This window comes from Anabrus simplex, chromosome 2 (genome assembly GCF_040414725.1).
Source record: "Anabrus simplex isolate iqAnaSimp1 chromosome 2, ASM4041472v1, whole genome shotgun sequence".
Lineage (NCBI taxonomy): Eukaryota > Metazoa > Arthropoda > Insecta > Orthoptera > Tettigoniidae > Anabrus > Anabrus simplex.
Window position 1 is genome coordinate 1,155,464,206 of NC_090266.1, and position 15,509 is coordinate 1,155,479,714.

The 15,509-nt window shown below is 41.8% G+C and overlaps 1 protein-coding gene across 6 annotated transcripts in view; it reads left to right on the forward strand.

Moving 5' to 3' along the window:
* The window catches only part of LOC136864756 (peroxisomal acyl-coenzyme A oxidase 3), a 230,510-nt gene that overhangs the window by 65,893 nt on the left and 149,108 nt on the right, over positions 1-15,509 (forward strand). For 2 of the 6 annotated variants that reach the window (XM_067142117.2, XM_068226407.1), the window contains exon 2: positions 5,591-5,717. The exons of the other annotated variants lie outside the window; for them this stretch is intronic. The gene's annotated coding sequence lies outside the window, so the exon portion shown is untranslated. The remainder of the gene's footprint in view (positions 1-5,590; positions 5,718-15,509) is intronic. 6 annotated transcript variants of the gene reach the window in all.

Genomic DNA, 15,509 nt, shown 5'->3' on the forward strand with positions numbered 1-15,509 from the left:
AATTTTGAAAAGAAAATATAACCTTGTTAAATTTTAAAATTAATTTCACTTTAGTAGCTTGAGACCTATTCACCACCCAGCACCTTCTTTCATGCATATAACTACCACAAAAACACGGTAACAATAATAATAATACACAGGGCAGGGGTCGGAGAATGCAGAGTGGGTCTCGGCCCACAAGTGGCCACGGCTGGTCGTTATTATATTATTATTATTATTATTATTATTATTATTATTATTATTATTATTATTATTATTATTATTATTAGCTCCTAGTATAGGTCACGGTCGCCAGCCCACTCACCTTTTCCCCACATCTCCTTCTCCGATACAAATCTCCTGGCCTGAGAGACGGCATCACCGTCTAGGAGGCCCGCCTTCCCGTTCAGGGGAGGAATGAAAACATTTAGTAGTACTGTAGTACAGAGCAGATGCAGTCCACCCTCGTCGCATGGTCTGCCTTGCAAGGGCTGCACCGGGCTCGCAATAGCAATACGAAATTATCATATTATTATTATTATTATTATTATTATTATTATTATTATTATTCTTGTTCCGGGGTTTCCGTGGAACGCAGAGGTGAATGAAGGTCCCGGGGCGAATCGGTCTAACTACAATGTCAAGAATTTAATTAAAACTTTAACAAAGGTTATATTTTTTTGGAATTTCAAAAATCAACAAATAACAACATAGCAGGTACAATTAGCGATTTTGAAACAAGTCAAGGAACATAAAATATTAGTGAATTCAACAGATCCTGGACTTCAAGCCCCTCGCTTTACAATTTTTGAGCCCCCAGCTCAAATTTACAAAAGAGCACAAATTATTCAAGGGCAGAAATCCCCTAATTCAAGAGCATTTGCTCTCCAAAATACAATAACTAGCCTTCCAGAGGCACTCGTTACAATTACAAAATTTGAAAAAGAGCTAATAGGCCCTCAGTTTCTTACTGCCTACTCAAGGCAACATTACCTCAATCTCTGGTCTCTCAAACCACCATTTACAAATTTACAACTTACAGGGGTATTTAATACCCAACCTACCGGGCCTTCATGGAAAAGAACAGGTTAAAAAACTGGCCCAAACATAATGGTGAATGGTAGCACACGGCGTTCCAATATAATGAACACTTAAAAACCTAAAGGGCTCTAGGCCGATGAAACAGGGATACAAGTGGCACGGCTGGTCCGTGGTCCGACAGCTCTGCATTCCAACCGACCAACCGAGAAGGGGAGTGATGGCCTCGGCTCTACCATGGCTCTACGCCTCTGTATTCGGGAGACGGAGAGGGGCTGGTCCCTACCGTCGGTGGTCCTGAGAATGGTTTTTCCGTGGTTTTCCATTCTCCTGAACTAAGGCGAATGCTGGACAGTTCTTAGTATAGGCCACGGCCGCCAGCACTCTCACCTTCTGCACTCATCAGCTTCAGCGCTCCGAATCATCCTGGCCTGGGAGAGGGCGTTACTCTCTAAGAGTCCCTTTGAGGGTACGGAATGAAAACTTTTGTAGTTATTTAGTTAATTAGTAAATTCCAATCGAGCTCGATACCTGCAGTCGCTTAAGTGCGGCCAGTATCCAGTATTCGGGAGATAGTGGGTTCGAACCCCACTGTCAGCAGCACTAAAGATGGTTTTCCGTGTTTTTTCCTATTTTCACACCAGGCAAATGTCCGACTCGTTGGCTGAATGGTCAGCGTACTGGCTTTCGGTTCAGAGGGTCCCGGATTCGATTTCCGACCGGGTCGGGGATTTTTAACCTTCATTGGTTAAATCCAGTGGCCCGGGGGCTGGGTGTTTGTGCTGTCCCCAACATCCCAACATCCCAACATCCCCTGCAACTCACACACCACACCTAACATTATTCTCCAATACAATAACAAGCAGTTACCTACACACGGCAGATGCCGCCCACCCTCATCGGAGGATCTGCCTTACAAGGGCTGCACTCGGCTAGAAATAGCCACACGGAATTATTATTTATACCAGGCAAATGTTGGGGCTGTACATTTTTTTTTTTTTTTTTTTTTTTTTACGATTTGCTTTACCTCGCACTGACAGATAGGTCTTACGACGACGACGATAGGATAGGAAAGGGCTAGGCGCGGGAAGAAAGCGGCCGTGGCCTTAAAATAGGTACAGCCCCAGCATTTGTCTGTTGCGAAAATTGGAAACCACGGAAAACCATCTTCAGGGTTGCCGACAGTGAGGTTCGAAACCACTATAACCTGAATGAAAGTTCACAGCTGCGCGCTCCTAACCGCACGGCCAACTCTCTCGGTGTGTACCTTAATTAAGGCCACGGCCACTTCCTTCCCACTCCTAGCCCTTTCCTCTCCCATCTGTGTCGGTGCGACGTAAAACAACTTGTATAAATAAATAAAAAGTAAATTCCAAAGGTGAAGTATTATGAAAATAGGCCAATGTGTACTCAGATTATTATTATTATTATTATTATTATAGGTACGGTAAAGAAGCGGACCATCGCCAAATTGGTTGTAAGTGCTTTTAAATGCTATTACATATATTCATATATTCACTAAGGTACTGTACAAGGAACGAGTAGAGGTGCGAAAATACTGTTTTTGTACAATTACCTGGCATAATAGACATGCCGGTACAACATTGAACTGTACACTGTACACTATAACTGACTGTGGAGAACACATGGAGACCATGTTTTGCTGGGTGACTGAGTGGTGATGACGCCATAGAGTGTTAGAGAGAGACAGGGAATTCATATTCAAATACTAAGTCGGAATTTTCATGATGTCACACCACCCCTTTTTCTTCTATGAACAGCACGTGTGTTACACCTGCGTGAATGTGACGGAGCCTAAACCAGGGCAGCCAACCCTTCCTCGCGGAAGAAAGGGTTCTTATGAGCTTGGGTTCATCTAAATATGCACATATCCGCGGCACGTAATGGATTGTTTAAAAAATGCATACCATACCGCATAAAAATCTTTGAGTTAAAATATTCGGAGAAAATAAATTATAAATGATCCACGGAACAGGTAAGTAGTGTCGTTTCGTTAGAGGCTGAAAGGAGGGTGGGTTGGGTAGGGGAAAGAAGGGACGGGACGGCAAGGCATCGCTCTTCCAAACTCGGAATACGATCTATGCCAGTTTTTACTACGGCTAGGGTACACTCCAGTCTCCACTTCGAACCCTAGCCGTGACAACAAAGCATAATCAAGGCCTAGACACCAAACTGGAAGTCGGCCTCCCACCACCATGCCCAACTGCATCCTACCTGGCGTAGATCTTGCCTACACAGACGATGTTCTTTTCAGATACCTGAAAAATGAAGGAATCCCGATTATTAACCTCCGGAGAATACATCAGAACTTCATGCCAACTGACCGGGTACTCCTCCAACTCTCTTCAGAACGAGCGGTCCAGACTGCAATAAGATACGGAATTTTCATCAACGCCAAGCCACACTACGCCGAGCCCTGCCCACCCCAACTGGAAAACGAGTTCGGACCGGACCCGGGAACCAAGCCACCCTGCCGGCCACCTCCAATAAGGACACCCCCTTACATCCCACCACCCCAGCCAACAACCCATCCCCTCACTACCCTAGTCACCACTATTACCACCACCATGGCTACTACTCCTGCCCGCAGCTCTCCCTACACCCCTACAACCACTACCACCATGACCCACTCCTCCCCTATCATGATGTCCCCCGTTTCCCTATCCAACCCAACCCAACCGGCGACAGAAGAAGCAGCCCACAACACCACCATGGACACAGAAAGGCCACCGTCACCGCCACCAGCTCCCGAGTCCGAGTCCGAGCCCAATAGAACAACCCAGCATCCACCAGCTCCAGAACTTCACACCAGCTGTGTCATCAGAGGAGTGAATCCAGCCATCCCACCGGAACTAATAAACCAAGAACTTCAACGCGCAGGACTACAACCGAAGAAAGTAAGCAGAATCTACAACGCAACAGGACCCACCTACATGATAAGAGTTCAACTCCAGCTCCCCGAAGAAACCCACCGCCTGACCGAAAACGGAATCCAGCTCTTCGGGAAGCACCATCGGGTGGAAGCATCACGCTCCCCTCCGCAAAAACCCACCCACCCCAATCGCAACCCTTCCCAGAACCATACCCGTCTAGCTCCCCCTACCAACTCACACAACAACTCCCAGCTCCTTCTACTACTCCTAACCTCCCTAGCAAACATCACCTCCTTCTACCACCAAATCATACCACTATTCATCCCAAACAATCGCAACCTCATTAGAATTTAAGTCTATCTTTGTAACCAGCCAATGTATGTAAAGCGTAAAATAATTCCAATTAATGTAACCTCAAAGAAATCAATAAAAAGCAAAAGATCGGATACTGCACCTTAGCCAAGAGGCCAATCCCTCACTTCAACAAATCCAAAGCTCCTTCCTTTATCATCAAACCTCTACAAATCCCCGAACCCCGCCAAATCTCCTGGCCAGAGAGAAGGCGTAACCTTCTAGGTGGCCCGCCCCTTCCCTTCGGGAAGGGGAATGAAAACATCCCCCTTGGTCCTTGGACGGCAAGGTCTGGGTAAGGGAAGGGAAGGGTAGGGGAGGGGATGGCAGTCACTCTGTTAATGCGCCAGAGTTCTGATAGTCAGTCCAAAATGGAAATCAACGAGTGTAGGACGATGTTCCAGCTCTTCGCATACCTTGCGGTAAGTTACTGAATGAGATTATAAACTTATTATGGAGATTTGTGTAAAAGATCATTAATTACACGATATTTATTTTCCTTGAACAGCAAGGCGATAAAGAAATAATTGGAGACTTGTAGAAGCAAGGTCTTCTAAAGAAAGCTGGGAAATGTCCTCGCTGTAGGGTACCGCGTGTAATGGGTAAGAAGAGCAATATCACTGCTCATCTCGGATATATCCTTCGCTGCCCGAAGTGTAAGAAGACGAAGTCTGTAGCCGAAGGCACATTCTTCCAGAAAACGCACCTTGCGGTGCGCGATATTCTGCTTGTAATGTACTTGTGGGCTACTGGCTCTACTGTCGGCGTGGCTACGGTTCAGTCCGGTATTTCAAAGGTGACTATGGTTCGGTATTTCACCCTCTTCCGAGATATCGCCTCATGGAAGATAATCCAGAACGTCGATGGGTACCGTTTTGGTGGGCCCGGTGTCGTCGTGAAGGTTGATGAGTCGGTGGTTACACGTAGGAAGTATGGAAGATGTCTTATTGTACCGCTAAAATGGGTACTCGGCATCTATGACACCGTATTGAAGCGAGGCGTAATTCTCTACGTTGCCGCTAGGAACCGAAGTACCCTGATTCCGTTAATAAGGCATTACGTACTTCCCGGCTCAACAATTTTTACCGATAAGCGGGCAACTTATCGTGTTCTGGGTTCTATGGGATACGACCACAGGACCGTTTGTCATAAGGATGGATACCGTAATCGCGACGATGGGACTTGCACTAAGGCAGCTGAAGGGTATTGGAGGCGATTTAAGCGGTTCTGCCGGCTAAGAGGTGTAAGTAGCAATATTGTATAACAATACTTGGATCCTTTTGTTTGGCGATGTGTGGAGTTTGACTGACCCATAGTGCATTTTCTAGGTCATGGGCAGTCCCCTCCTTTCCCATCACATAGATGAATTTATGTGGCGCGAAACATACTGTAGGGATCCGGTAACAGCTTTCCCTACAATTCTGCGCCACATAGCTGAGCGGTACCCTCAATAAGGTGAGTAAGCTTCTTATTTCATTGAATTATTCTGTTGTATTCTGCTTCCATGCTATTGAACCAGACCGCCGTTCCACACGCCGTGACTTCATGTCTCCTATACCCTAGGGCTAAGTTTTGTTTGGGCTGGTTCATGTAATGAAAGGTTTCGTGTGCATGTGTTGGTCGAAGGAGGAGGGGTGGTAATCAGCTGCAAGTCGAGAGATCACCATTACCACGTGGTCGTGATCATGGTACGATTACCGTTAATTCAAGATTTGATATTTAATTAATGGCTCGTGTATAGTTAGCTAACGCATGACTCGTACATATTCAAAGTGGATTTATGTGCGTTCTTTTAAGTGGTGTTTAATTGCGCATCAAAGTGTGGGTGAAAGGAACCTCGTGTGTGATTTAAAATTAAAGTATGCTGGCTTCGTTGACGACTTAGTCAGTACGTGGAATAGATATAACCCTCTATAGTAATCTGAGAGTACCGTTTGAACCCACTTCCTACTCATGGTACTATGTGGTGAACTTACAATGTAATGCAGTCTTGTTTTAATTTTTCTGTATAAGTAATAAGTAATAACCAGGCCCCGGTTTCAAGTAGTTAGCGCCCTGGGCAAACAATATTTAGCCGCCGCCCCCCCCCCCTTCCCCGCCGCGCGTTTTTCTGTTCCTCTAAAAATAATTATTTACAAATTAAATATTACAGTTTTCAAGATTATGAATTAAACACCACATTATGCAAATGAAGTTAATTCTCATAATTAAAATTATCAAGCCAAATAAAGTCAGCAGCCAAATATGAATCAGGCTGTTTTTATTTTTATTTAAGAAGCCGTTGGTTCAGTTTGATAGTTTGTGTGGAAGTAAATAACTTTAGAAGTAACACACATAAATTATAATTCATTTATTGTAATTTATTTCTATCACATTTAAAAATACAAGTTTTGTTTATAGGCTACTTGTATATAATACTGGCAAAGAAAGCAAAGAAAATTTATCTCCGTACAGGCCATGAAGGCCCTTGGAAGGGTGGAAGGTAAAGGCTTCAACTATCCGTAACCTCGGCACTTGAGGGGGTAGAGTGGTTAGCTCTACGTGCGGCCGCCTTTGCCCCCAGGAATTAACCTGGTACGCATTTTTTGCGTAGGCTGAGTGGACCTCAGGGCCATGTACACCTCCAGAAGTGGAAATCTCGTTTCTTAAATTTTACGATTTCCTGACGGGGAATCGAACCCACTCCCTTCAGGACGAACCGAGCACGCCTTTACCGCCTCAGCCAGGCAGCCCCTTGTATATAATACTACTTTACATAAAATATTTTTTACTTGATTTTTTCCTGGCAAAACTCTTGAACAATTTCATCAAAGTTGGTTTTCAAATATACCTTTTTTCAATGCACATAAAGACTAATGAGCTTAACTTTTCATTAAAAAGAGTTGCCCTCTTGGCATTTTTTACTCTGCTTAAAACTGAAGAATCTTTTTATGCAGTACGGTTGGTAAGGTCAAAAATATCCTAACTGCAATTTCAAGGTTGGGAAACGTACTTGATATGTTTTGCTTAATGTAAGAATACGCTTTAGGCAAGTTTTGGAATCCCTCGAGTTCACGATACATTTGAAAGTGTACACACTCATTTACAAAATCTTGACTGATGTCTTCAGGACACAGCGAACTAAGTTTCAAAGCAGCAGATTATTCGGATGAGCAAGTCAGCAGTAGAGGTAACACCTGAAATCTGGAAGCTATGATTTCATATACTTCTTTCCTTCTTGCTAAGTTTCCTATAAGTGTGTCCATTATTTTGACACATTATTTTTGAACTTTGTTCTTGCATCTAGGTCTCCTTCAATCCCACGTGTTTCATCTGCAAATACGAAAGTTCCGTTTTCTTACTCTTGAGTAGCTTGGATCATCACATCCACCTATTTTCAAAGCAGATTGCAAATATATGTCAAACTCGTCCCTTTTCGGGTTGATGAATCCTTCCCGGGTTTTCATTCTTTTACTCCTCCCTCAAGAGTAAGATTTTCATACTGCAAGTATTTAGAACACTTGTCAACACATTCCAAAATGTCATTCCACACTACTAACAGAAAAGTGGTCAATAAAATCTGAAATTTTGTTTCAATGTTTTGTGCGTCAAGTCTACAAGCAGGTTTTACACTGCGAGTCTTCAGATAGCTGCCTCACCGATTGTCGTATTTCTTCATAACCTTTTACCAAAGCTCTGACAGCGTCTGCTCTTGCAGACCATCTTGTTTCTGATAAAGATTTTACCAATGGTGTACCGTGTTTTGCCAAGAATTGCTTCAAAATATTCCACCTGTACGTTGACACAGAAAAGTAATTGTACAACTCCTGGACGGAGACAAAGAAAACCACTGTGGCAGTGCAGCATTCTGCAGCAGCCGAACCAACAAGATTTAATGAATGTGCTGCACGCGGTATGTATTCAGCAAGGGGACTTTGCTGCTTTATTTGGTCCTGCAGACCTGAGTAAGCTCCTGACATATTGGAAGCATATCATAACATTGGCCCCTACAATTCTTGAGGTTGATTTCGAAGCTCTCAGAACAGTCAACTGCAGCTTTGTCTAGTCCAGCAGATGTATGTGATATTTCAGGCAGAAGTTCAATGAGTCGTTCTACAGGCTTTGGCTCTGAGGTACAAATCGTAAAACAATAGCCAACTGGTCAGCGTGAGAGCAATTAAGCGTCGAATCTACGATGGGAGAGTAGTACTTAGCTTCTTTACTTCATCAACTACAGTTTTAAGCACATAATACCCCATAACTTAAATACATTACATATTTGAGAAGACAGGTACGAGATGTGCCCTTGACCTTTGTTACCGGATTTTCCGTAGTGCTGGGCAAGGAAAGGGTCATATTCACTGATCAACTCGAGGCATCCAAGATACAAACCATTTGAAGTTGATCCTAAATCCTCATTGTCTCCTTGGAAAGGTAAACACCTAACTGCCAAAAATCGTACAACAGAAACTATTCTTGAGATACACTTCGCCAGTAATTTACATCTTCATACAGTGTAAACAGAATTTTAACAACCTGCATTGACTGCTTTTGTGTGGTGATGTACGTAAGAACATTACTCCTGTGATAATGAGAATGTTCATGATGTTTCAGTAGTTCGTAGCTGTGCTTCCAGTCATTAAAACAGGTAGAAAAATGTATTTTTTCATTGTCTGGTTGAAATAAACAGCATTGAATAGAGAATACTTTCCCAGTTGACTGTGAATACAACAACCAATCTCTTAAAAACGTCTCCATTAGGAAGAGTAGGCCTACTCTTAAACATATTTTGAGACAATGTTCTTTTAACATCATTGTAAGTTCGCAGAGATTTCAAAAATCTACCATTACGTCTTGTTTTTTTGCTAGTGGTTTACGTCGCACAGACACAGATAGGTCTTACGGTGACGATGGGACAGGAAAGGCCTAGGAGTTGAAAGCGGCCGTGGCCTAAATTAAGGTACAGCCCCAGCATTTGCTCGGCGTGAAAATGGGAAACCACGGAAAACCATCTTCTGGGATTCGAACCCACTATCTCCCGAATGCAAGCTCACAGGCGTGCGCCTCTAACCGCACGGCCAACTCGCCCGGTTACGTCCTGTTTTGGGCAATGTTTAATAACATTCTCAACTACTGAATTTAACTTGACATTCCAAGTAGCAGGATCATCTATAGAAAATGAATTAGGTAAGGTTACCTCAGATTGTGATTGTGAAATAGTTACAAACGGCTGCTGGACAACTTCAGGCTCACAGGGCTGATCAGTCTGTATATCTAGGCCTTGTAAGTCTTCTTGTGTAAAGTTAAATCAAATGGGACCGATGACGAAGTCGAAGGTTTTGTAAGTCAACTTGGCATTCCGATTCCGAGGTTGGAGTTGAACGAGTCAAAGGAAAAGAACTTTCCCATTTTAGGCCCTTTCTTAAGTAGTTAAAGTTCATCACTCTGCTTTTTAGCAGCGCGTTCTTTGTGTTCAGCACCACTTAACTCTTTACTCGTGGTTAAATACTGAAAAACATGTAATAATTACACGAGACAATGAGTTGGCTAGGTGAGATTATCAGGTTGATGGTGAGCGAATGTAAACAATACTCACACGAACTGTCACGAGCCAATGACAGACAGGGAAGTCACTGTCTAGACTAACAGGGTTGCCTAGCTACCAACTACAATAATTGCCCACCCAGCACCCGCACGAGTTAAATAATGCCTTCTTATCGTTGGCAGTTATTTAATTTTTTCATAAAATGTAAATATATAGATCAAATTCAGGTTTTAAAATTAGAATAGTTTAAAGTGTTTTATACAGGCTAATAAAATAATTGGAATAATTTTTGGAAAGTAAAATTAATTGGAGTGCAATGAATTTAAGACGTAATTCACGCAGGTCATAATTACTCGATCCGCCGGCCGCCGCCCCTCAAAAACTGGCGCCCTGGGCAAATGCCCAGTCCGCTCATTTGTAAATTGGGGCCTGGTAATAACACTCCTTGGGGCGCGTCGGTGGGTCCCTGGCAAGTATAAACGAAGAACCTCTTCTCACAGTTACTTCAGGCATCGTTTCACGTCGCTCGTTCATACTTTTCCGCTTTTCTCATTCTTAAAACATGCCCCCCCGTTAGTAAGCTGCTGGCTGAGCTCTATAGCTGCAGTCGCTTAAAGTGCGGCCAGTATTCGGGAGATAATGGGCTCGAATCTCACTGTCGGCAACCCTGAAGATGGTTTTCCGTTGTTTCCCATTTTCACACCAGACAAATGCTGGGGCTGTACTTAAGGCCATGGCCGCTTCCTTCCTGCTCCTAGCCTTTCCTGCCCCATCGTCGCATTAACACCTATCTGTGTCTGTGCGGCGTAAAGAGAGGTGTGTGTGTGTGTGTGTGTGTGTGTGAGAGAGAGAGAGAGAGAGAGGGGGGGGGGGGGCGATCCTAAACTGCTTCCTTATGATCGGACGCTCAAGCGGTACCTAAGCGATTTCTCGTGTTAAGTTGCTTTGTTTTTAATTACCAGTATTTTAAAGGTTCGTTGATTTCCGTGGCCGATCATTTTCTGCTGTAATATGCTTAAGTTTGTTTTTATCCTATTTTAAATGCCAGATGTTGGCTCGTTACATTATAGTTTCAGCATGGCTGACCTTCAACAAGTCATGTAATGATACTTGGATCCTTCCTTTTGGCATTGTATAGAGTTTGACTGACATTAGTGGATTTTCAGGTCATAAGCAGTCCCCTCTTTTCATATCATCTAGGTTATTCGTGCATATGCAAAGTTTATGCATGCGCATTTTTTTAAAGTGGTGTTTAATTGTGTATGAAAGTGGGAGTGAAAAACACCTCGAATGATTTAACATTAAAGTATGACGGCTTCTTAGACTTAAACAACTTTGACAGTACGTGGAATAGATATTGTATGATGAATTGTTTTCATGCTCTTGAATCCGACCGCCGTTCCGCACTGCGTAACGTCATGTAATATAGGCCTACTCTATCGTAGTCTTAGTTTTTGTTTTAGGCAAATTTAAATGTCAGATGTTGGCTCGTGACATCATTTCATCATGGCTGTACTGATTGTGAACTATGAAGCCATAAACATGGCTACTATGGCTAAATGGTCATAACGATGGCAAATATTTTCAGTTAATCACTACCGGTACCATTTCTTCCAAGGCCAACATTCGACATTATAACTTGGTAATAAAACCCGAAGGACTGTAGATCCACTAGGTGTTTTACTGTACAATTCTCGAGAAAATAAGTTATTCAAAGATATAAAAAATATCATGTCCTGACTTCTTATCGTCGAGCCGAATATTCCAATGTAATTGTTTGCATACGCATGATCTTCATTGCTTTAATATTCCTTCCTCTATTCCAGTTTTTTTTCATTTTGTTTATTCAGATCAACATTTTATATAAACAACGAATTCTTCGTCAATAAACACGTGCATTCATCTCTGCACTTGTTCAGCAGTTCGGTCGATCGATCTTGTGTGTTCGTGGTCTTGTTTTTCCATCTGCATTTATTTTCGGTGAAGTGGTGGTCACATTGCATTCTGACGTTCTTCCTGACTCTGGTATTCATTATCACCCCCTGGTTCCCGTAGCGATCAACGTACGGTAGGCTATGTTTATTGGTAAAAATAATAAACCAGTCTTAAAAGTTGAAACGTTCTATACATAAGACAACGAACGTTAGAATAATAATTGATACAAAAATAAGCCTAATAATGACAAACATGTTTAAAAACAAATCGTTCTTGGCCAACAGGTTTCGAACACGGGTCCGTAAAATGTGATTCTCGCGTCTTCGCACTGAGCTGCCGTAAGATCCAGGCGTTGAGTTTCGTAACTGCTAATTGCATACCATTTTTAGTAATTGCGAATATCTCTAAAACACGAGGTTATTTGCGCCCAAAACTATGCTCATTAGCTATGGGGAAATAGCGCTGTACTCGCCCGACGAATGTAATCTGAGGGTGTGGTATGTCTCAGCGAGAACGTGAGATTTTAAATTTGCTTTACATCGCACGGACGTGAGCTGGCAAACATCATCAAAGCCAGGAAAACGGCTTATTTAGGCCATGTTCTACGATGTAGAAAGAACGGGCTTTTTGCACGTGATATTATAAGCATTTGCCTGTTGCGAAAATGGGAAACCATGGAAACCATCTTCAGGGCTACCGATACTGGGGTTCGAACCCACTATCTCCCGGATGCAAAATAAAAGATTAGTGGCAGGTACATTTCGTTGCATTCTACAGGTTGCTAATAAAGTATTGATAAAAAAGACTGAAAACAACAGATACATTTATGTACATCAATTTGAACAGTGGAAATATATTTACGCCTACAGGTTTCTGGCCACCGGTGACGCGTACGTGTCTGCATCTTACAGATTTAGGATTGCTCACAATGCAATCAGTGGATTTGTTCCTATCAAATGTGATGCCATTCATAGAACATTACAGCCAGAATTCTTGATTGGGTGAAAATTGCAACAAAAGCCTCAAAACAGTGGCTCATTTTACTTCAATTATAAGACTTTACCATTTATGCTTATTGTGTTAATGGTGCTGGTTCTTGGGACATAATTACTGCCTTTTCAAATGATATTTTGAGGTGTTTATTAGGTGGTGTTAACAGCTTTTAATTTTCTTAAGGGGACACTATAGTGAAATTTCTAACTTCTTTATTTTTCTATGAATTTTTTCCATATGTTTTTGAGGTGTAACTCTTCAGATATAGTAATGCAACCAACTTTCAATATTGTACCTACACAACCTTTTGAGTAGGAATTTTTTTACTTTCCTTTTACCAGCATCATTAAAAAAAGTCCCTTGCATCAGAATATTTTTCCATTTGGCACCAAATTTTGCACAGATATGCTGTATAGTTATGCCAACAAACATCAGTATCACAGTTTGTTGTTTGAGAAATATATTGGCCTGTAGAAGTTTTGAAAATGTAATGTTTAATTTTTCTTTAAAAAAAAAAAGAATGAGTAGGGCCTACACACAAAATTTGGTAGGTCACAAAAAAAAAATTTAATCGCCTTAAACAGCAAAATGCACACTGACATTTATGCACGAGCTATCTAGCTACTACTGTGTAAAATTTCATCTACATCAGACAAAAATTGCATGATAAGGGATTATTTATGTGAAAGAAATCATGAAGATTTTGCTGAGCCATAAAATGCAGAATAAAAATCAGAAACTTCACTCACTTTAGAAATGTCCAGCACAATAAGTATGCCCTTCAGACTTTCTTCTCTCCTTCAGTGATATTTTCATCACCTTATTCTTTCTGCTTAGCTCTTTGCTTTCACCTGAGCTCCTTTTCCTGCTTTGCTGTAAGCGCCTTTGCTCTCGCTGGTGACTGATGTCCACAGCAGAAGTTGGTACTGGCTTCCCTCTGATGGACTGAAGGACTTCGCGTTCGAACACACCCCATATTGAACTCGCAGCACTCGCAGTACCAATCTGATGTTTATTCCTAGTAACAAATACTACTTCTGGACATTTGGACATTTATTCCAAAGAATACTGTGAAGGCTCTCATTTGGATTTTCTTTTCCCTTTTGTGCACCTTTGTAGCAGTGCATCTGATGCAAGTCTCTGATATGTTGTCATTATTTTTAAAACTACATCATACAGAATACCACATCTGCTACTCAATGCTTAGATTACATTTGAAATCCAAATGAGAGAGATGTAAGAAAGGGAAAGCAGCAACTGGAGGGGCATGTCCAGTAGAGCATAGGACAGTTAAATGCTAGTGCAGTGCCATTTAAATGAGGTGCTGTGGGTTTTAAAATGGCAGCATTTAAAAAATAAAAGCATTTTTCGAAAGAACACACATCAGGGTATTTTCTACAGTTCTAAACCCAATTTTGATATTTACCTCAATTCATTAAATTCACTATAGTGTCCCCTTAAATTGTTTTTTCATACCACTTGGTGAGGCCCCACCTATCAAAATGTCATATCAAAAAATGCTTCCAGTCAAAATTTACATTACCTAATGTAGAAATAGGTTGTAAAGTTTCATACAATCCTGTAAATAATTTTGAAAGGAAGAAAAATGCACATATGTTCTGAATGTTGTGAAACTGAGGAAAACGGGGAAAAGCAATGGAGTTCCTTTCATTGTTTTATATCCCCCATAACGGTATTCTTTCTCTCCCTCATGATCCTCTGCAAATCTCTTGTTGCTTCTCCTCTTTGTTAATGTGGCATGTTCAGAATAGTAGCATATCACTTTCATGACAAGCATGTTGCTGAATTTCTGTTACTGTCTTCTGTGCAAAAAACCCAGGTCCAAATCCAAACTTTGCAAGAATGACAATCCTGTCTTTATTTACACCATTGAAGGCTACAGCAGCTTTAAAAGCAGCTAATTTGACCAAATGGCTGTGAAGAAAGGTTGTCTATAGCCATCTCTTCCAAAGCAGAAAATTTAAGTTCTCATATTCACATACGTGTACATTTCTTGAGGAGTTCAGGTGAGGCTAGTGCCCTGTACACTGGCTTAATAACTAAAGGAAAAATCTTCTGGAACATTTTTCTTAGGAGTAAAATGGCTGTGTAATAGACTGATACTTGTCACAACTACATATAAATTACACACAAGGTCTTGTTTATTACCCTCATTATGCGTAAACTACTGTCTCCCCGAACTTTGCACTGACAAGTTGATCTCATTGCTCACTTGGCATTAATAAACCTACTAATCTAAATCCTGCACTTCCATCCAAGTTACTGGTAAACTCCTTGGTATCGGGCAAGTTGGCCGTGCGGTTAGGGTTGCGCAGCTGTGAGCTTGCATCCGGGAGATACTGGGTTCGAACCCCACTGTCGGCAGCCCTGAAGATGGTTTTCTGTGGTTTCCCATTTTCATACCAGGCAAATGCTGGGGCTGTACCTTAAGGGCACGGCCGCTTCCTTCCCACTCCTAACTTTTTTTCTATCCCATCATTGCCATAAGACCTGTATCGGTGCAACGTAAAGCCACTAGCAAAAAAGAAAACTTCTTGGTACAGAGTGATAAATTTTTCCACAAAGCACTGGTAGGACTCTTTCTTACCTCAATGTTGATTTTGCCTTTCTATATATTGTTCATATGTATCTTTACTGATGTGAACATTACAAAGCCTATCCATTCTGAAATACTTATATGAATCAGTTGAAGGAAAATGAAAACTTTGCCTTCAATTTCACAAAACATGAGTACCAAACACTGCAAAACAATAATAGGTGCTAATAACAAACAC